At 40.8% G+C, this 22,288-nt stretch overlaps 1 protein-coding gene across 1 annotated transcript in view; it reads left to right on the forward strand.

The window, feature by feature from the left end:
* The first annotated feature begins 321 nt into the window (after positions 1–321).
* glceb (glucuronic acid epimerase b) overlaps positions 322–22,288 on the forward strand; it is a 60,733-nt gene continuing 38,766 nt past the window's right edge. Inside the window, exon 1 of the mRNA XM_071915707.2 lies at positions 322–465. The gene's annotated coding sequence lies outside the window, so the exon portion shown is untranslated. The remainder of the gene's footprint in view (positions 466–22,288) is intronic.

Below are 22,288 nucleotides of genomic sequence, written 5' to 3' on the forward strand. Positions count from 1 at the left end.
CTACTTGCGTTTTTGCAAGATAATAATGGTACTGCACAGCAGAGTTAGTGATTTATTTTATGTATACAAAATGCAATTTGACATTATGAAGTACATTTTCGTTGTGTTTTTTTTGACAGTGCACAGAGGCGTCCCCTAGCGTTTTCCATCAAGCATCCACAAAATAAAAGCTTTGTTTCTATTGGATTTTACATGATATAACGGGCCGCTTTCATTGGTTCGTGCATATCTCCACCCTCTCGTCCTGTCTCGCGATAACAAAGAGCCTTTCCCAGTGAGAAGTCGGTGCTCGATTGTGTTCACTCGCTGTTGTGGCAGGAAGGCAGTGCAGTCAGTCCCTTGGTCGAGCAACTATTCTGAGAGAAAACAGGAGGCTTATAAACTAACCGACCAACCAACACAAACCCAGTCTCTTTAGCGCCCCTGAATAAACTGCGGCTCTACACGGGACCTTAAATCCGGCAGGTAAGGCAGCTAACGTTACGTCTTGTTGTCTCTCTCTCTGTAGTCGCTCATGCATTGCTAGCTGATATTTTTAACAAATCCATTTCCTACCAGCAAAGCAAGACTTAGATCTCCACCAGTCATCACTCCCTCACCCTGTCAGACCCAGCCCTCATGCAATATTTACCGTTAAGTCTTTAACACAACCACCGGCATGCCATTGCACGGAATCGGAAGGGATTTGCAGGAACTTCAAAGCTCACTGTTGACTCTGACTGGTCTCCTGAATGTACACTCCTGTTAGCTTCAATGCTAACGATACATCTGCTTAGTGTAAACTAGCCGTTGGCTGGCTAACCAGCTAGCTGGCTATCCCACGAACCTTAACGTTTGCCAGCACAGCAACATAAACGGTTGACAATATTCCTCTATTTGAGATGCATGATGAAGTAGCAACGCGAGGAAGCCATGTCATGCCTTTTGTGAATGGACCACACCAGAAACTGTTTAACTTCACTTGTGCTGTGTTGCCGGTCAGAGTGAAATCAGTGCTGCTTACTATTTTGGTTAGCTGCGAGGCTTAGCTGTCGTCTCGTCACCCCTGGATTTAAGGTCAGGATTGCAATTTGCTCCCAGTGTTTCTCCATCTGCGAGCTCTCTAACGTTGGCCCTAGTGTAGCTACTTTCCATAGATCACTTTGCTCCTTCCAGTCCATTAGGAATGGATAGTGTTGCTTTCAAATGTCTGGTAACTTCTGCGCCTTTGAAGATTTTTTTTTACCCTCCGATGATATTCCTACCTACACGCACCACACCTCTCTGCGACTGCCCTAATTGATTAAAGATAATCTGTCACTACTTGACATTTTTGCTTTTGGGAATACGATCGGGCAAAAGTAGGGATGCAGTGACGCTACTTTTTCAGTGATTCTGACCACACATCTTCTGTTTTTTCAACTACACAGCTGTTAAAAGTGCATTATTATGGATGCACTGTGCTTGGGATTAGTGTTGCCACAATACCGAAATTTTGACTCATATAAGCCTAAATACGTCTAAATCCCCACCATAGGAAAAAAGCCTAAACTGAGGAAGTGATAGTGCTTTAGATTTTTCATAAAAAAAACAAAAACAAAACAGCATCATAATTTGGAGGGAGCTGAAACTATGAAGAGTAAAGTATTTATCCCTGTTGAGCAGCTACCAAAAGTTGCTCTGGGTATGGGAGGTTCTGATTGATTTTTTAACTAGAGTCTTTTTGGGCTGCCCGATACAAAAATGAGAATTTCATATAGCCAGCACCATTATAGGCTTGCCCAGGCTTCTCCCTTCTCCCAGACACAATCTTATAAACATAGATTAAATAGCCTACAGTTGAATAAAATGGGTAAATTGAACACCTTCGCCTTAATATGGCTGATTTAAGTGGGTCAAGATTGAAATTGTAATGATGAATGCGGTACACTAGGTCTATTCTGCAAACTGCCATGATTTGGGACTCATATTTCAAAGTACATTACAAAATAAACCAAGCGTCAAATGTTTTGCATTTTGCACGGGAACTAGTCTATTTAGGGCCTTTGAAAGAAAGATATAATTCTGACAGGTGTGACACTGTTACGTCTGCAGTTTTTCACTAGTTAGTTATTATTTTACTATTAGTTTTAGTTCAAGACATTAGGCGAGCTGCAGGATAATTCTCAACCGCAGCATGTGCGAAAGCGCTAAGTGATGGTGTGGCTTGCGTGCAGTGGTGTAGGCGGCGAGACAATAATCTTAAAGCCCCTACATGTAGAATATTTAGCCTACCTCAGTACATCATTCTCAAATTTTTGATAGCATAGTAATGGCTGTAGTAAAATGAGACCACCGCAGTGAAAATTGGTTTATTCTTTGTGTTGCATTCTATGTGTTCATTCTGTGTCCGCGGGTACGATTTCCCGTGAAATGTGCAGGATTGACTTACAGCACAAAGGAGGAGCCTCAAAACAGGAAGATGACTATCTCACTCTAGTGGTTCGTAGGTGAACAAATAAGTTCAGAAGCTGTTCAGTCCCACTGCGCCTAGCTAGGAGTACAGCATCATATATATATTTTTTGTCAGGCATAGATTATCCACTGCAGTTGCAAAGCTTAGCAGTAACATCGACCGAGCAAGCATCCCTACATATACGGTGAGGGAGTACCGTTTGACTGACTGACCTGAATTTGGCTCTTTGGGTCTTGTGCCGTGGGAAAAAACACTCCCCTCCTTACACAAGTTTATTCCAGTTCCATTATTCAGTTTACATTATGGCAGTTTCACATTACCTCCTCTGTGTACAGAGGGTGGGCTGCGGAGGTGAGTTGTCTTTGCGAAATTGATGTAAAACGCTACCATTAAGGGACTCAAGGGGTCGCCAAAGTCATCAAGTTTCAAATTCTATTGGTCGCAGCTTTAACAGAGGTTGCAACTGAAGTGATCACTGTGGGAGAACCAAGAAGATTACCTGAAAAGACTCACAGCCTTTACAAAATCCTTTTTACGGCATATATTCATACCTATGAATGGCGTCCAGAAATTGACTAACAAAGACTCAAAAACAAAACATTTTACCAGACAGCTTGGAAGGATGTCTCCTATCTTGGACATTTCAGTGGTGGCAGATTGCAACAACATCGGCACAAGTTGTCTCCTCTGACACAAGTCTTTGAAAATGTGTGGAGGAAGGAATGCATGGGGATTAGGCGGGGAGGAGATTTGGAGTGTCTTGAAAATTCCATTGTGTGGGGAGCTTTTGTTTGTTTGAAAGCCAGAAATCTCAGCACCTGGCAAAGTAATCGTTTAGTCACTGGTATTGATCAACAGCCATATCAACCGCTCGCAGATATAGGATATTGTGGTCGTTTTGTGCCATGGAGCAGTTTACTCTCTTTCAGCAGGAAACACCACGTATGTTATTTTGCAGCTATAGTTTCATTCCATATACTGTATGATTTCACTGCGTATTTTGATGCAGTTTTTGGTGTTCGGCACACCTCAGTACTACTTTTTTTTGCAACAGGGACAATTTTTATGCTCTTATTTTGAACCCAAGTTGTTTAACTTCTGGTCTCATCTCTGGCTAGCTTAACTCAGCTGTTCACTGTTCACCATTATGGCAGCCACATCACTCCACCCTCTTCTTTTTCTTATTTATTTATACCAAGGTGCTTCCTGGATAAACTAAGACACTCACACACGCAGGACTTGAATCATGACCTATGTGGCCTCTAATAGAGATTGTAACTGTCCCTCCGACTTCACCATTCCATAACAATACTCTATGGATTTTGTGATATCTACATACTGGCAAGCGTGCATGCACACATACACAAACATGCATGCATGCGTGCACACATATGCAGTCCCGCAGATGTTGCCATCATGTTTACATAGTTTCTGTTCGTCTTGATAGAAACTACTTGCGCAATTTCACCAAATCCTCATGACTCTGTGGTATTAAACCTGTCTAAATTCTCTTCCCTCATTTTATCGGTGATTTCCACAAAATGGAAAACATAGGGCCATATCTACTCCTATCTGCTGAATTTGGCAGAGTGCACTTTTATGTCTCTGTGCTTTGATTTAGTGTTGATGTGTGTCCTTCCAAAGCCATTTCAAAGTCTCTTCTCTGATGAGTGCCCTTAATCAGCACATTTTGCCACATTGCATGAAATAGTAAAGTGTCCTTCCTGTGAATGAAGCTCTCTTGTAGTTATAGCTGCAGTCAATTTGAAACATTCAGGAGCACAAGAAAGAAAGCTGTCAGAATTAGTGAAAATATTTTATACTAGCCATTCCTAGAATTTTTAATTATCTTGTCTGCTCCTTTTTTGGTAGCAGTGTAGAAACCAGCCCCGACTAAATATGTAACTTGTAGCAGGTCCAGTCCTTTGCAGCGTATACTGTCCTAATTGCATGTGGTCTATCCTTAGATCTGAGATCATTGCTAGTTGTCTTTGACCCACCTGCTCCCCAGATTAGGATATGCAGTTGCTTCTAGAGGATATCTTTCCTTATAATTATACTGTTATGCCTTGGTTTTTGGCCCTGCCTGTCTCAACAAGAATCAGCCATAGCAAGATCCAACCCGTCTGCCTAATCTCATGTCACGTTTTTATGTCTGCATGAAGGTCTGCTTGTGGCTTGAACACTGGATGGATTCTAAAGCATTGGTTATTGTGTGGCACTTTAAACAGAGTGTCTGTCTTCTACGCAGCAGCTGATTGCAGGCGGTTGATCCAACTTCTCTATGAAGCGAGGAGAAATGGGCCTCTCCTGCTCCAGTCATCTCATGGTACTAATCTAGCAATGCTTGTCATATTTTGTGCTTGGCCCAAGTTGTGAATAAAGCCATAGTCATAAGATACCAGCAAAGATTGATTTAATGTTTTTGGGGAAAATGCTTTGTGGCTGCTTTTTATAGTAACACATTAATTGTGTTAATATAGGCCTAACATTACAGGGATTTTGGCTGTGCTGCATTTGGCAAAAGTATTTATTGATATTAGGCTTATTTCTGTTTTGATAAATTAGCTGGCTCGTATTAGATGTTCCGTCAAGTAACAACAACGATTTTAATAGACTTAAATTTTTCCCCTCCTGTGAGGATGCTAGGTTCTGTATTTGCAAATTGTTTCTGCAGGCATACAAAGTGTCATTTTCCTTGTCTATTACCATTGGCCAATTGTGAAATTTGAGTGATGGGACATTTGATCTGGTCTGAACTTTGAAAGCAAAAGTAACATGTATTTTCAACTGTGTTTACAAGACTCTTCTTTTTGGAACATATTTGTCATCTTAATTAATTAAGCTTTAAAGGCAAGGTCTGTGTGAGGCTGATTCCTGTCTCACACTCTTGAGGCTTTCCCCATCTGTTTTCCTCCATCAGCCCAAAAAGACAATACCGCCAAATTTTAAGCATAAGACATTTAAATATCTTATGTTCTCCTCCCTTTCATTGTTGTATGGTGTCTTGGGAATTCAGTTTACAAGTCCAGAGTTGTAAAAAAATCTCAGCCCTCCTCAGTGTGCCACATCTATGAGCTTTTGAGATCCATATGCCAGCAGCAAGCAGACATTTTTTTCAAGGAAAACATTTCCTCCTCATAACACAAAGAAGCATTGTTTATTGTGCCTCTAGCTGTCACTGTCTATCAAAGCAAATTTTCAAAGCTTTGTGAGTGGCTTTGTTCTGGCTTTGTAATGGTTTGTTGGGCGGTCCATATTGGAATGTTCAGGTGGCAGAAGGGGGATTATCAGAGGTGGATTGTCTGTGACCAGGCTAGCAGATGGCCGCTCCACTACTGATGCGCCTTTCCTTGCTGGAGTTGACCAGAAAATCCTCTTTAAATTAGCTTTTTTTTCTCTTCCTCACATCCCACCAGCAAAGTGGCAATGGTTCAACTTGTTGCCTTGTGCATTTTGGCCCATCACATTTTGAGACCCATGCAAAGGCTTGCTGTTAAGAAATTCTCTCCTCTATTGCCATGACTCGCTCGTACTCTTGAATAGCTTGCTAATGGGTGTTGTATTTTGATATTATAGGCTAGTTTTACTATGAATAAAAAAAAATTAGTTGACCTACCCTCAGCATTTAATTAATTCTTTGAATATTAGGTTGCTCTGATACTCTGTTAGTAAAATTTCTCTGAGATGAGGACAGCATCATACGGTGTGATGATGAATGCGATGATTTTCTTCTCTGACAATTTTTTTTATAGGGAACATTGCATAGTAATGTGTGAATTGTATCCATGGTGAAAGCCCCACATTACAAGTCAGTGTTTACATGGGCGTTTGTCAGCATATATGAATGACAATAAGCCAATGAAACCTAGGCAATCAAAGCACAATTAGTACTGAAGTGCTTTGCCACTGTAGAACAGTGAATCACCTGCATTGTCGCCTTATTAAGATGCAGAACTTTTCCCTCTTCCTTTATTAACTTAAGCTCAAGCATTAGGGACCCTGCCAAGGACCTGTAAGTGTTTTGATTAACAGGCATATGATATTTCTGGAGACTAATTGCACTCAAAGATGCTGAGGACATTTTTTCGATATAATAGTCTGGCGAGGAGGAAAGGTTCAGAGCGTAAAGGCAACTGAGGTGAAAGAGAAAAGACTAACTTGGCCGTCATGGTTATAGGCAAACAAGGTCTTCTATTCATGTATTTGTTGGTATTGTTGCTTTCCCTCATGAGAAGCAGAATCTATACCAAGGGGGAATGCATAGGTGAGTTATGGTGGCCTGTAATTTGCAGACTTCCAACTTCTTCCAACTTGCCTAAATGGCTTTGATCTCCGTACCCCAGGATGCTGACAGTCCAAAAATGTTATTCCAGTGGTCAGCTCACCATTCATCAGACTGCCTGTTTGAGTCTGTTAATCTGCCCAACTGCTTTAGCTGTTTGAGCTGGCTCATGCTGGGGTTTTTGTCTCCAGCGCAGGCAGTGGAGTGCTAAGCCAGGTTCTCCCGTGGTGCCTAATAATAGGCTAATGGAAGAAGGGTGGCTCTGTTTTGGCTCCTAGCTGGACACTTCCTAGAGCCCGCAGCGCTGATGCACACAAGTTACTCTGGTCATCGGGATTGCTGCGATGCCTCTGATAGCTACCATTGGTGTTAATGAGTGGGCAGGCGGAGGATCATTAGTCTGAATTAACTCTCCTCAGTGCAGTTCATGTTCAACGCAGGTCTGAAAACAGTGGAAAATTTGCCACACAATTGCATGTTTTCCCGTAACACAAAGGAACCATGAATATAAAAGTTGTAACCCTGCTCTAAGACAGCAAAGATGTACAGTGCCCTTGTAATCAATAGTTATCCAGTATGAGGCTAACTGTCTGGAGGGGCAACACAGACTGAGTTGGAGAAAAGAAGTTGAAGCAACCGTCTTGGGGTGCTTGCTTACTTCTGAATGGTGTGGAATTTACCAGTGGAAAGATTTGTTTGTTATGGTGTGGCTTCCATTAAAGCTTGTCCTGGTCAGTTGATTTGTTCGGTCACATTAGAGGTGTGGCAGAATTCCACTGATAGATCTTTCCATGGCTCTCTCTGAAACCTGGCTTGGATTTCCAATAGCAGCTGGCTTTGATAACTATATGTCAGATAAAAAAAAGGGTTTGAGGAATAATTTTTAAAAGTGCGAATGATCCGTGTTTGAATGTTCTTTTTTAGGTAAATGCATCGATCAGGTTTATTGAATTATCGAACAAATAATAAGCATTTTTTCGGGAATTAACTTATTGGGCAATATTTTAGGGCAGAGGTGTTATATGTTAACTGTTCACGAAAGTAACACATACAGATTATTGTTGGGAACACTCCCATGCCCCCTGAACTCAGATTAAGTGACACTAGCAGGTCATTCAGTTTGGGGATGGAATATTTCACTCGCACATTACTAATGTTGTGATATGGTGTGCAAATACAACACCTCCTTGAGCCCTCTCTATTAAGTGTTAAGACAGCAGCAGGTGACATGTTGAATTCTTAAAGGAGCACTTTGCCGATTTTCAACCAGCTTTGTATCATTACAATGTTGGTAGTATATGCAAATGAACAATGTTTACCTTCCCTCCATGTTGCCTGCACCGAGAGCTCCCCGTTCATTTGCCGGCAGAACCTGAGTTTTGCCGGCTCGTATGGCTCTCGATCCGACTGTCCGTGGATGCGGGCATACAAAAATGAGTAAGTACAATCTGTAGTTCGAATAACAGCCATGTGAGCCGGCACAGCTTCAAAATCTGTTGTTCTTCCGAGAACCAATGACGTAACTGGTTCGCGGAAGTACAACAGATTTTGAAGCTGCGCCCCAGAGACACAGAGAACATTAAAAAAACCTGTTGTTGTTTTTCACACTATATCCCGATTTCGGATTGATAGAGATATGGTTGAAAGTCGGCAAAGTGGTCCTTTAAACAAAACATTTAAAGTGTTTAAACCCATGATGTGTGCAACTGGAGTATAGGCCTTCTGTATTTCATTTGAAATGTGCTGCAAGCAATAAAGTCAATCTGATATTCTTTATCTTTAATGGGCCCATTTATTTTTCCTCCCTGCAATATAATTCCATTTTGCTCGTGCTGACATTGTTGAATTTATAGGGCTGCACATGCCGTCTCAGAGGGAAATGAAGCAGTTGTCTGTGTTATCTTTTTTGATTGAATGTTCAGGTAATTTGGCCCAAAATAAATTTTTAGAGAGCCTGTTTTGATGAGCTTTTTTCAGACTTAGGTTAGATTTACTTTTACAGTTGTAGCAGTAGTTTGTTCCCAGCAATTACTTGTTGCTCTTTAGAAAAGACGTGTGAGAAAAGACTGCAGAAAGAGTCTGCATAATTCTCATTTTGAGCTATGAGATCATTTAATAATAAATGTTCCATTTTATAACAGATTTATGCCCAAACAGACATCAATGTTTTTTTTTGTTAGTGTGAGCTTAAGTTGATTTCGAAATTTAAAATGTGCATCTGAAGTAGTTCTCACTGTGCTTTGTTTAGCTGACACATAAATTTTGTTGCTGACAAAAACTTAACTTATGTGCTTGGGTGAGTCCCCCATTCTACCACTTCAGTACACAATAGTCTTTCTGTTGAAGCCATTGGCTTTAGGGCCTGTTTGTCACCCAGGGGAGACAGCAAGCTTTAAGGAGCCAAGAGTTGTGAAAGGGGTGAACCTCCGAGCTTATTGCCTCCTTCACTTTTGATATGGGTCGTTTTGCAAACAGTTGGCCATTGATTGCAGCCATATTTTTCAAGCCTTCTTATTGTGAGGCTTGAACTTCAAGTGACTCAATAGTCAAAGGGAATAGCAAAGGTTTGCTTCACACACTTGTTCATATTCATAGTCACTCACATTGTCACCTGGGAGCCTTCCAGTACAACCAAAACCTCACACTGAACAGCTCCACTTGAGCAGTTGTTCATTTAAGGAAAAATCCACCCAAAAACACCTTCCATTTCTGGGTCCATTTTCTTGTTTAGTGGTGTATTTTTCTTATTCCTGTGGATATGTGGCCCAACATAGACAATGTGACGTCATGTTGACATTTTCTGTACAGCTACAACAGAGTTGGATGGCATTAAACATATCATCATACAGGGAGAAATCCATCGTAGAAGAGGCAGAGATGCCAATTTCTCCACTAACAGTAGCCTATAGATCATAATGCAATGCGGCCACAAGACTTTGTCAAGCTGTTATAATTGTCCATCAAAGTAAAGTTTGTCAATCAAGCAGTGGGGTGGGGGTGTTGGGTGGGTCCAGGTTGTCTGTGGGACACTGCATGGCTGGTGTTTTAACCCCTCGCTCGGTGACCCTCGCAGCATAGCTGATCATGGCCCACTTCAAAGGCACCACACAGACAGCTAATGTCTCCATACTTGGGAGCCCTAACCCTCCCCCAGGCATCCTCCTCTACACCCCTCCTCCTTGCTAAATACCAACCACCCTTTACAACAAAAGAGAGTGGCCCCAGTTGGCCAGGCACGCAGACAAACAGATATGGAGCTATACTCTCTTCCCATTATTCACTGCACTCCTATTTATGGGTGCCACTGAATGGAGAGGGCATTCAGAAAAATGTGTCTGCAGCGCTGACTTTCCACAGTGGATGAAGCCAGGCATAAGAGCTGGAATGTCCAGACAGGCTTTCCAAGGGACTGTGACACACTCTGGGGAGCGAGCTGCTCTGGTTGGCTGTCTCATGATCATGTGTGGACGGCTTGCTACTTTCCCTTCTGTCCTATCTGTCACCGTGTCGGTACCAGAACCTTAGAACCCCCCCCGCTCCGCCCTTCAGACACAGGTTACATGCTAACCACACATGTATACCCATAGTGCTCTGCTGCTCTTCTCAGCCAGAATTGTCTTTTGTGGCAGTCTGGCCCGCAAGTGTCCATTCATGGCAGTGAATAGGGAGGAGAGGAGCCACTGTGTTGTCTCTCAGTTCGTGTACTGTGCAACCAAAGTTGAGAATGCCCCTTGTGTTATACCAACAGACTGAATGCCTCTCACTTCATTTTCACTCACTACTGATTTCCCATGTCATTCACTTGTTCAAACAATTATAGACCATAATGGAAAATGGGCGTGAAAAAAACTTTGCTTGGCATTGGCTAGTGGAACAGCATGTTTGTCTTCCCTGTCGTTGGTTGTTGCTGTTTGCGACTGTGCTAGTAGAGTTTGTGCGTTGCCTTTGTAATTTTTCTTTTATTCTCTTATAGGCTATATTATGCCTTAAAATTGAAACAAGGAGAATACAAATAGAAATTCCCACACCTGAGTAAAATGAGGTTAGGTACTCCATGGTGAAAAATGTGTACAAAACAGAAAAGAGCACAAAGGGGAAAAAGTTCTGGGTCCAGATTAGTCAGTCTTATGTTTTAATGACTTTAATGACACAAATGGAACAAGTTGCTTAAAGCTTTTTCTTGTGTCCAGTAATCCAATAGAGTATTATTTCTTACAATGGAGTAGTGACAAGTGGTTGTAGTTACAAGTGGATGATGAATTAATTGTCACTGTGAAGTCATCATGTTCACTGAGGTAACTGGGAAGGCCTTGCCAGTAGGGATAAAAATCTTGATTGATTTGTACTCAAGTTAACGATCAAAATAAAACAACACAAAAACACATGCACACGCACCACCACACCCACTTCTAATCAAAGCATTATCCAGACAAACAACTTGACTCACACCGATAAGCATTTTGAAGCTGAATGGGGGCTATAATCATCAAGCACAAAATAACAATATTATTATGTAGGCTGAGGCTACATTATTAGTCTGTAGGCGATGGAGTTATGGCTCATAAAATCCTGACGCATTCTCATCTCGCATTCTCATCTCGCATTCTCATATTCCCATATTAGTACAACTGAAATAACATTTCCAAACTCCAAAGGAAATTAAAAAGGCCTATTGTTGAACAAATCGGTGGGAGTTAACTGTTTTAGGCCTGTCGCCTATACATTTTTATTTATAAAGATCAGCATGTCCAAATGCTCCAGAGTAACGCACTACATACGAAACGTCTGTTCACCATGAGCCCAGCGGCAGAGAAGATGCGCTCTGACGGGACAGAGGTCCCGGGGATTCAGAGGCACCGCTGCGTTAGTGTTGTCAGCCTCGGGAATCCTTTCCACCAGTCCAGTGGATTCATATCAAGTGATGGAGGCATTTCTTGCAAGTAGCCCTCCACTTTGGTTTCATGGTCATATGCATGGTTGGACTGGCTGCGATGACGCAATTTGAAAAGTCATTAATGGTTAAGGTTAATCGATGTGATACAAACAATAAATCGATCATCAATTTTTCTTAAGCACCCCTACTACCATTTATAATCCCTTTCACGCATGCATCTTCACCCAGAAATCATCCGGAAAATTTTCCGTGCCGGGGTCATGTGTGAACGGGAGCCGGAGTCAATGATCTGGAAACGTTGATCCGGCAATTTCCCCCCTGAAGACCTAGTGAAATTCCTGGGAATCTTCCTTTGCAACACTAGTGTCAACAAAAGACATACAAGTCCTGGGTCAAGGATTGAGCATTAAAACAAACCAGATGCGTTTTTTCGCGATCTCGCCCATTTTTCAACTAGCACATCTGGCCCTTTAATAATGGATGTGTGTATATATCCATAATTAATGATTAAAAAGAAAACGTGAAAAAATGTGATCCTTATTTGGACTTAGTGAAGTGAATATCCGTCCTGAGACAGAATTCACATTCACATTATGTTATTCCTTTGATCTTCAAAGTTTTTTTTTAAAGGATAAGGCTGGTGTTTTTTAATGCATTTCTTACCGTCAACAAATTCTATGAAAATAACAAAATCAGCAATTAATTTTTTTTTGCTAACAAGTCTTGTCCATGTAGCAGATGCCCAATAAAGCCATGTCCCAGTAGCCATAGAACTCCATTGTATTAAAAAAACTCAAACAACTTAATAAGCCGGCTGTAAACACGTTTTCGATCTCAGGAAAGTAGTTCCGTAGCACCGAAAATAGTCCCCGTCGTAATGAAGAATGTGTTTCCATTTGAATTTGATTTGGTAATAACTACAACAGCCTGACTTTTCATGGTAACAGTTAGCGATTTTTAAAATTGAAACTATATCTTTGTGAGCTGTATTTAAAGGTTTTTAGCTTACAATTAGAGCCAATGACTTCCGGTTTGAAGGCTAAAAAGGGTACGTGGGAAGTCGGAAAGTAATGGGAGTAGAGCAAATGCATTGTTGATTTTGTTATTTTCATAGGATTTGTTGATGATAAGAAATGTCTTTAAAAACAGCAGCCGTATCCCTTAAATTTCCATCAGCTCTCTCCCAAAGCTAGAAGCCAGATAACCAAGATTCAAATCTGTCACATCAAGAGACACTTTCTTGAGTTGTTTCATCGCCGTTAGTGTGTGAGACTGACTTTATGTATTCGTAGAATTATAGAAGCAATCTATGGAAAACTACCCTGGTTATAGATGGCAAAATCAGTTTTCCATTCATTGTCATTGAAACAGCTCCAGTAATTTCTTTGGATCCCATCACAGATTAATCCTGGCTCTTTTCCTCTAGCTTTAGGGGAGACTTGCTCACATTCACAAATCTTGGTGGAACAGTCCAAGATCATAGGAATGATATGAAATGTAATACTGTTGTAGTGTAGGGTGTTTTTTTCTTTCCTTTAAAGTGAATGTAGTTATGCAAAAGGCCTGTGTCATAGGAAGGTGGTGATAATCTAGCTGAACAGTGGTTTGGGCTTGCAAATGCCCTCATATTTATGAATATGAACTTATTTTCCATATAGTTTGATAATTGTAGGGCTCAATGCATTGAGCTAGTGTAATGAAATGTCCCTGGGCAGCCATTTTGCATTCACCCTCATGGGAGCCACCCACTCTTTCTACCCAATGTGGATAAAGGATGTCTTGGTTAATCGTTTTAATAGCCATCTTTGCAACTTTACGCCCTTCAATATTGCAAAACTGGGAGACTGAAGCTCTCTCATCTTCCCTGAACAAAATAAGCTTTCAATTCCTGTCTCTTGTTATGCCTTCAGTGACATTCACACTTGATTAGGCTTGAAAATGAAGTTTTCCTCCTGTTGAGGTAGGAGGCACGACCTTGGCCCCAGAGACCTAGTAAGTCTTTATTAGGTTGGCTGGACATGGTAAGCCGGAGGGTGCCCCAGCAGTCTTTTCCTGCAGCCGATGCTCCTGCGTCATCAGCACTTGCTTCAGCTTTTCTTCACAGCTCTACCATAGCCTCTTGCCTGGACAGTCTTTGTACCACTCCAGTACCGTCTTTGCACTGTTCCCTAGAGGGATAAAGTACTTTGGGGTCAAGAGAGCCGCCATTTGTCAATCGACTTACAGTAAAACTAGCCAAGCTGCCAGCCGCATTCATTCATCTTTCTGTAATGCCAGTTGCATCTCCAAAAGCAGTCAACCTTTTGATCCAGTGATACTTTAGTCGACCATATTGTTGCTGCAGCAGGCCTAGCATTTTAATGGACTCACTCTTACATTCTTCCTCAGAAGAACTCACTTTACCTTCACACATTTTCCAACACGCCATACGCAAACTTCACATAGTTCTGAAGGCTGTGATGACACTAGGGCTGCAGCTATCGATTATTTTAGTAATCGAGTATTCTACCGATTATTCCATCGATTAATCGAGTAATCGGATAAGAAATACTTTTGCTTTATTAAAGAGCAATAGTAAATATACAAAAGAGAAAAGCTGTCCGCACGAAGCTGTCCATACGACACTGTGATTTACTGAAAACGAGGTGAAATAATAATTATTATTGATATTTATTACTAGGCCTAAATATCATACAAGTTCATAAGACTGGCTAATGTACATTTATTTACTATGTTGAAGGGTTGCCCTACACCTGCTGACCCTACTCACTGCAATCAAACTAAACTGAATATACCTGCTGTATTGGACTGGTGCATTTTAGGCTCCAATTGCTACTTACACCACCTGATATTTTGCTTTCTGGGGTATTTTATGCATCACTGTGAGGGGAGTAGGTGTGTGTGTGTGTGGGGTGTGTGTGTGTGTGTGTGTGTGTGTGTGTGTGTGTGTGTATGTGTGTGACTATCATAATAATAACATGAATGAAGCTCAGGCTTTCACAAATTGACTGCAGCATTTTATTTTCTGTGGTTATTTTCTTGAGCAAAACTTAGCTAACTTAGGGACATCATAACTAGCCACCATATTGATTTACGTTCTTAACTAGCCATTACATATAGCCATAATTAACGTGCATTCTTTACTAGCCTTCATCTCATCCCGTTTTAATGTTAAGTGCTGACTCCGCCCACCCGGCCAGTTTCGGCGTACGCCGGTAGCAATTACAAGTGGACCCTATCCTACAGTCCCTGCTCTCAGCGGAGGGAGGGAGCTACGCTGTGTGGGAAGCGCTGTGATCGTCAGACCTCTCTGGATTAGACAAGCAAGTAGAGAAAACCGGCATCAGCCGAACCAATTTATTGCCAAATGCTTTGGGATTCAACACATTAACATTGCTTCCCATGGTCAGAAAAAGTCGGCAGATTTGTCGCTAGTCGCTTTTGAGAAATAAAGTCGCCAGGGGGGTCTGAAAAGTCGCTAAGTCTAGCGACAAAGTCGCCAAGTTGGCAACACTGGATCCGAAACTTTGGACACTTTCTGTTGTTTTCTCTGGCCTGTCTCTTCTCTTCGCCCCTCGCTATTTTCTCTCTCTCTTTCTCCAGCGCGTTGTGCAACAGTAATAATCATCCGTGCGAAACACTGAGTGTGTATATAGTTATATGGATTAAACGAAGCTTCGATGCAAAGAATTTGCATCGATGATTTTTAGTAATCGAGTTACTCGAGTTTCTCGAGGAATCGTTTCAGCCCTAGATGACACCTGTTTATCTTTTTTTGTAAACACCATTTCCATCTCACCTGGACTGATATGAATTCACTGTCACTAATTATCAGACCCCATCATGTGTGGAAGACCAGGCAAAGGATGCAGAACAGTTCTTTATTTTTCTCAACAATATTTATATATCACTCAGGACTTACTAAGAAGGGGTCTACTGGGAATTTTCATTTTTGGGTAAACTATTCCTTTAAAGCCAACTGCCTGAGTTTCCTCTTTAGACTCTTTAGAGGTAATATACTGGTAAATTTAGATCAGACACTTGAAATTTCTGGCCCATCCTCCAGTGGAAGTATTTGCAAGCATTAGGCCTATACTTCTACCATTTCTGTCAAATGGAATATAACACCTTTACATGCCATCTTATGAGTGCTCTCCTAATGGAATAGCTGTGCTGTTCACGTTCATTTATGATTTCATGTGAGAGTAAATGACTCCTTGGTTTGTTTACATCTGCCTTCTCATTATGAATGTTGCTTAAGTCTGTGCATCTGCAATAAGCCCAGGGAATGCTGACTGCAGAAAAGGGAGTGAATTTGCTGTCTCTGTCCACATGTGAGGAAGTGCAGCTGAATAAATAGGCTTTGCTGCACCTCTCCATCAAGGTTATTCTCTTCTCCTGTCCTCTCCTCTGCTCTACCCCTACCCATACCCGTACCCTTGCCTGAGTAGCAGATTTGCTATTCAGCTCGGCTCTGACAAAGCCCTGTCAGCAATGACGAATTTGAAGGGCCATGGCTGTAACTCTAATATCTCAAACCCACTTTCTCCATCTGTGGTACAAGGGAGTAAATGACCTGGTGCAACCAGGAGCAGGTGTTCTGTTGGTGAGTGATATGATAGATGGTTAGATAGATAGATGGCTATAGCTATAGATCGATTTCTGTAGATATAGATGGCTACAAATATAGAAAGAAAAAGAAACAAATGCATTTGTCACTTAGTGAAACTCAAGCTGTGTTTTGTTATTTTTCAAACAATGGGGTTTTGTTTAATGGGGCCGTTGGAATCATTTGTTGGTTTCACATCATTACCTGCCACCATGCAGACTTGTTTTGGACCAGAAAGGATGATTTTCAGCTGATAGTGTGGGGGAAAAATCTACCATTCAGCCTGTTGCTTGGGAAATTATTCTGTCAAGGCTAGCACTGGTGTTTCATGTCAGTGCTTTGGAAACTAAAAGCAGTGTGTCCCACGTTTCTACTTTACTTGGGTTTGGAAGGTTGGGAATGTCACCCAAGGGCATGATGGAATTACAGGAGTTGTGCGGGAAACAGGTGTTGAGAGCGATTGGATCACAGCTTTTGAGACACTTTTTGCTAATTGCTGTTTGCATCTTGTGCCTAAAACGTTAATGCTACTAAAATACAATATACAGTAAACCAAATGGAAAATGAGTTGCTAACATTTCTGGAGACAAATCAATGTGTACTATCTGAAACATAGTGGAGGCACAAAAGGAATGAGATCGTTGTTTATTTAACGCATCTGGTGGATAATGATAAATCTGTGTGCAGTGCATCCAATGAAACTAAGCTTTCCAGAGATGTAAGAAGTTACATACTATAGGGCACAGAATCCAAATAGGAAATGAATACAGATTTCTAATGCAGTTTTGGAAAACAAGTGAGTTTAGGCTAGTCTTTTGTTCTCCAAATAAGTAGAAGCAACTATTGGTAATGCTCCAGTTGTAAAATTCAAAAGACATCTCGCCTGAATACCAATACTGATGACTGGTGACATGTCGAGGAAACGCAACCAAACTTTGCACACATGATTAAAGGTCCCATATCGTGTAAAACAGGATTCCCCTTGCCTCTTTGATTATAAAGGAGTTGGATGTGCTATCTAAACATTGTGAAAGTATCAAAACGCACGGTCGCCAACTAAATCCACACAATCCATATTAGAAAACTGAGCCTCTAAACGAGCCGTTTGGACTTCCGTAACTTTGTGGCATCACAAAGGTTCGCTCATTATCATTTTTGTAAGAAGTGATAGGCTAACAAAGCATTTTTTTCAAAGCGGTAGAGCGGTTGTCATTGTTTATTTACCGGAGAGTTTTCCCTACCTGTCACTGCCAGGCTGTGGTGTCGTTTCACTCTTGAAACGGTTAGCCAATCAGAACAGAGGGTCGTTAATATTAATGAGCCTTAAAGACACAGTGACAGAAACAGCCTGTTCTTGGTAAGGCTCAGAGAGATGCTGGAAAATGAACGTGTACAAATGGATTGAGAGTGTTTTTGGTACATGACACCACACAAACAGCTTTTAATGGAATTCAAGACATAAAATGAAACACTGGAAAGTGTAGAATATGGGACCTTTAAACTGGAGACGATGCATCCTGATATTACTCACTCTAAACTGACTCAAAATGTTGAACGGGGGTAATGCTTGCTTTGTGCTTATATCATGGGTAGGCAGAGAAGAGAGCAGTATTCTGCTGCCAGAGAATCCTTCAGTCTGATTTTAATCTCAGTGGAAGACAGAATTAAAAATCAGACCGAAGGAGTTGTCATGTTCAAATACTCCTAAATTACATTTCTCTCTTAAAAGCTAGTAATTTGGTACACATATGAGCAAAATCTTCACACCTCAGGAATCAAACACACTTTAAGTGGGGCTTATTGAAGCTTTGCCTACAGTTAGCAATGGAACCTACCAAATTGTCAAGCTGATGGTCACTGATGAGCAATGATGATGACAGGACAATAATTGATGTGGTCGTGTTGTTTAAACTAGCTTACTGAAAACTACTGCTTAGAAGATTTCTTGAATGGGTGTGAAGCACTTGGGAATGAAATGCAGTCGAAAGTTCGTGAATTTTGTTTGTAAAATCCTGCCTTTACAGTAGTACGTCTTGTGCTATGTAAACAGTTTATAAGATTATTTAGATTATGCATTACAAAAAGCAACATCCCTTGAAATGTGAAAGTAATCCGAGGACGGAGAGATGTTGTTGTTTCTTTATGAAGGGGAAGAGGGGAAAGAGGAAGGAAGCAGACTAGAGTTCCTTGCCATGATTTCTGCGGAGAGGAGGCTATTCACTCAATGCTCTCTAGGGGAAATATAAGGTCAGGGTTTCTAAAGAAATGATTAGATCACCAGCGGTCTATGCAGGCGTAATTACGGAAACAGACAGTTTCCTTTTAAAGAGGTTTAAAGACGTGAATGCACAGTGTTTTTTTCTTAGTGCACCGGTTAGACAAACATGTTGATTTAATAACAGTAATCCTGTTGTAGTGAGAAAATTAGCCATCACATTTCAAAGAAATTAAATTTAGCCTAATGACACGTCTCTTCTAATATGTCTTTCCCTCAATCATATGAAAATAGGTTGGTGCCCTTGAGAGAAACCAGTCTTTGGTTACAAGATTTCAGAGTTCCATATTCAACTTGAGAAGTGGAAGTCTAGACCTAAAGAGAGCTAATCACAGTTGAGAGTTAATCACAGTAGAACCCAATGTGTATTGCAGTATGTAGAACATCTTAGCTCACTAAGCTAAAGAATTTAGTAGAAATGCCAATGTTCTGGAGGCTATCCAGCAACAAGGTAGAACATGTTTGGTGATGGAGGGAAGGGTTGTTCAGAGGTTCAACAAAAGCCTTGAGGTAAAGTTAAAAAAAAATGTCGCCCACTCTACTTCACCTTGTGTGTATGTTCTTCGCTACATCCTGCAGGTTTTCAAATATAAACTTTGAGTGACCTGTCCAGGTAACTTCTCGCTCAGTCAGGGCAGCCGAGGGGGGAGTGCTCCATCTTTTGTCTCCTCTCTTCAATCTAATTGCTCTTAAAAAAATCCCTTGTAACTCTCTCCTAACCTCTTATTCCGTTTCTCTCCCTAACAATTCACTCTTACATGATACATTATTCTATAGTCACGATGGAATATTGTAAGGGCACTGAGGCCCTGACCTATACAGTCCTTACGATTGGTTGCTTGTAATTTTGGTGATCTAGGAATTTAAGTTTATTCTACTCTTGCGCTCTTTGTAAGACAAGCTGGAAAAAAGGAGCCAGCTAAATGCCTGAAAAGTAAAATTTAATTATTTTTTCCAACATACGGTATTTGTCTCTTGTGTCACAAAGATCTGCCACACTTACTTTACATCTGAATACTGAACAGAGAGAAATGAACCTGGATCCATTGCATTCTGAAGTAATCCAGTAACAGTTAGCAATGGGTGTACTAGTCTTTTTTTATTTATTTTTTTAATTCCTACTAACAAACATGGTACATACAATAAGCTTCAATTGTTATCCACAATTTCATCCTGCTCTATACAGAGTATGAAAATAGTAGGGCTATGCTCTATATCATGGAGCTGTGTAGACATGTGACTTAGCCTACTTATTAAAGGATGATTTCTCTTATTTTCAACCTGTGCCTTATCTTCATATTTTTTGCCATCATTCCCATGACGATTGTGTTTAAAATTTCATTACTTACTTCACTGTAGAGCTTGACGTTGCTTCAATTCGCCGCGAGTGCTGCTGTCAAATACACACATACAGAGCTAACATAACCTGCAACAGCTGAACCCAAAAACTGTCCATGCAACACAAAAATACTCACGCTGCAGTTAAACATGTCTTTAAATATTTGCGATTGAATAATTATCACAACATTTCAGTTATAATAGGCATTTAATAGTTTTTATACTTTTCCCCATCAACAAACCCTGGGTTACTAAATCTGTTAAAACTGTACTGAAACAAAAGAAAACCTGCTTTTATCAGGGAAAGAACATTCAGAGAGCTGAGGTTCAGAAAACTGTTAAAGGATATAAGGACTGAGCTGAAAGGGAACTAAGGGGAATTCACAATTGAAGGGATGAAATCTATGGTTGGGTTGCAGTAAAAGAATGGGGACATTTTATTTAGAGTATCAGCCACTGAGTTAGCAGATGAAATTAACTCATTTTATATGTGATTTGATGTTAACAATTTTAATTCAGAGGTTTCAGGTTTTAGAGACAGAATGGCTGATGATATTGTTACGATACAGATTCATGAGTGATGAGTAAGGTTATGCAATCCTTTAGTCATATCAAAGAGAGGAAGAGTCCTGGCCCAGACTGCATCGGGAGTAGGCTGCTCAAATATTGTGCTAGAATACTCCGTGACATTTTCTCCCTAGAGTCCCTAGATGGAAAGAATCCATTGTGGTATCGATAGCCAAGGTTAAGGCCCCTAAATCTCTCACTGACTTACGTCCTGTGGCCCTGACCTAGCAGATAATGAAGACATTTGAAAGCTTGGTGAGGAGTGAGCGTTTACATCTGACTGAGCATAAGTTAGATCCACTACAGTTTGCCTACAGGGCGAAGAGAGGGGTGGATGATGCTATTATCACTCTCCTTAACCTGATCCATAGGCACCTGGAGGGTAATAAAAACCATGCTCGTTTGCTCTTCATTGATTTTTCATCAGCTTTTAATTGTATTCAGCCTCATGTTCTGGTTCAGAGGCTTATTTCTGATTTTACCATTGGTTTTAATAAGTTTTTTTTTAACCAAAAGACCCCAGAGGGTGAGGGTCAATGGTTCCCTCTCTAGTCGACTGTCATCCTCCACAGGCTTCCCACAGGATCGTGTTCTCTCTCCACTGCTGTTTGTTCTCTACACCAATGACTGTGACAACAAATCTAGCCTGAATCAAGACACATCCTAAAATTTGCAGATGACTCAGTTATCGTTAGCCTTCTTGGCAATGACAAACAGAATCATGGCCCAGTGGTTGATGAGTTTGTTGACTGGTGTGACCAGTCGTTCTTGCTACTTAACGTTTCCAAAACCAAGGAGGTGTTGATAGATTTCCAGCGGAAGCCTCTTCTTCCTTAACTGTTATCAAGGGCGAGCCAGTTGGGATCACTCAGCAGTACAAATACTTGGGCAACGTCATAGATGATAAGCTCACTTTTGAGACTAATACGATGCCATATGTAAAAAAGTACACCAATGTTTGTTCTTTTTTAGGAAACTGAGGGGTTTTAATGTTGACACATCACTTATGAAAATTTTCTACTCTTCTTTTATTTAATCAGTTTTAACATTATCTATAATCAGCTGGTTTGGCAATCTTAGAATTAAAGGGTCAGTGTGTAATTTCGGAGACCATTATCAGCATGGTGCAGCTGGTTGGACTGTTTCAGAATCAACAATGAACCTTCTATCAGAACACCCTACCGATTTAGTAATAAAGTCTCAAATTATATTTTCCAATATGTGTTTTTTTTTGCCGATTTAGTAAGGCAAAAACAAATTGCCAGGTTTTTGAATGGACCTTGGTGTAGTAAGAGGGCATTCAAACAACAACAAAAACATTAGCCTCGGCCCACTCCTGTGTTTTTGAATGCAGAAATCTCTGCAGTGCATGCGCTGTGGCTGTTCACTTTGTTTCACTCACTACCATTCGGGAACCTCTGCTGATATTTACTAGTCATATTACCTTTAACCTTTAACAGAAATATTACCTTTAAGAACAGGAACAAACTGTCCAGTATTACCAAGATGTGTGGTAAGATCATTGGTTCCAATTCTAGTTAAGGGCCATGAAGAAGGCTCGGCCTATTGTAGGAGACCCCCAAAACCCCTGTTTTAATGAATTTTAGTTGTACCCTTCTGGACACGTGTGTTTTTTCACTTGCCTATTTGCATTGCTGTGATTTGAGGTTGGAAGTCTATACTTTGTTGTGGGGTACATAAGATATAATTTCTGACTATAGTGTATGTATCCTTTTGTGGGGTTTGACAACGGACTTAAAACGACTTAGACTTTGTCAGGAGAAAGTCCTGGCTGGCACCCTAGTTCCAGTCAAACGGTCACAATATAACCTTCCCAAATTTGGTACCAATAGGTTTAAAAATTATTTTATCACAGCAGTTATTGT

Source organism: Centroberyx gerrardi, chromosome 1, assembly GCF_048128805.1.
Source record: "Centroberyx gerrardi isolate f3 chromosome 1, fCenGer3.hap1.cur.20231027, whole genome shotgun sequence".
NCBI lineage: Eukaryota > Metazoa > Chordata > Actinopteri > Beryciformes > Berycidae > Centroberyx > Centroberyx gerrardi.